Source organism: Lingula anatina, chromosome 1, assembly GCF_051362555.1.
Source record: "Lingula anatina isolate TDL-2025a chromosome 1, LinAna3.0, whole genome shotgun sequence".
Classification (NCBI taxonomy): domain Eukaryota; kingdom Metazoa; phylum Brachiopoda; class Lingulata; order Lingulida; family Lingulidae; genus Lingula; species Lingula anatina.
Genome location: NC_141767.1, coordinates 70,943,610 through 70,944,925, shown reverse-complemented (window position 1 = coordinate 70,944,925; position 1,316 = coordinate 70,943,610).

The window sequence follows — 1,316 nt, the reverse complement described above, 5'->3', positions numbered from 1 at the left end:
GACTTAGTTTATTTATTATTATGTTGGCACATATGAACTTATAAAAATATTTTTTGTCAATAAAAAATGTTGAATTACAATTTCCATACATTGCTTATCCTCCCCCCCCATACACACACACATACATTTTTTGTTCAACTTTCTTGGTGCTTATAAAGCTATGTATAAAAGCAGAACATTTTACTAAGGCATCAACCATATACTGAACCTTGTATCTTGACCTTCCCTTATAAAGATAACAAGATGAGGACATCTTACCGATATCATGTTCACTAAAGGTCCTAGAGATCTACACTGTCAAGTTTGATTTGTAAGAGTCTCATAATATTAACGTTTTCAGACATGCATAGTGCTTTCATTAGTCATGAAGGTCCAGTTCTTTCTTGTCCAGTTGGTCACTTGGCAGTCGGTCAGCGTGGCTGGAGAGGCATATATTTATTACGTAAATGGAACTTCCACTCAGTACTATAGCCAAGGCTTTGTAAGAGAATGTCTGGCAGTAGGATTTAATGCTGTACACTGGGGCTACACTAGCTGTGTGAGGTGGTGGACTAACAATGGGACCTTCCTTAACGTCAGTTCACGTCTTGATGGAGGGAGGGTCTACACGGACGCCAATAACAGCCTGTACTTTAAGGAACTCCAATTAAATGACGCAGGGCAGTGGTTGTGTCTTCTTTCAGATATGACATCCAGTGTCAATGTGACACTGTCACTGACAGTACATGACATTCCACAGGAGAATTTTGTACTTCGTGGTATTATAGGAGGTCTGACCACATTAGTATATCTGGTCATAGTATTGATTTGCTATCTGTTCTACACGTACCCTTGCCCCTATATTGGACGTGCTTATCTTAATCAAGCCACTCATCCAGAGGACTGCTACTCCAGCAAGGTGGACTGGGAACAGATGACCAGTGGTTCATGGGAAGAAACCTCCCTGGCCTCTGAAAGTACAAGGATCCGGGCAAACCAAAGCTTTGAGACTAAGTATGGTGCTGCTATGTATGACAACGCTTTAAAACAACAAACTCCGTGATTATCAGACATGAGCTTTTTTCACTGAAATGTGAAATTCCGCATATTTTTAATTCAATTCTAAGGCGGCCCCAAGACCCCCAGCTGGTTAGGTCCCATGATAAATATTCAGTTTTTTTTTAAACTTAGGCTCATGTCTGGTTTATAATACATTGTCCAGAAAAATGCATAGTTTGGAGATTGCCAGAGATATAAAACTGAAACTGACTGAAGTTTTTGCATCCCTTGTATAGATCACTGAATATTCCTTAAGTCTCTAAAATGGTGACTTAATG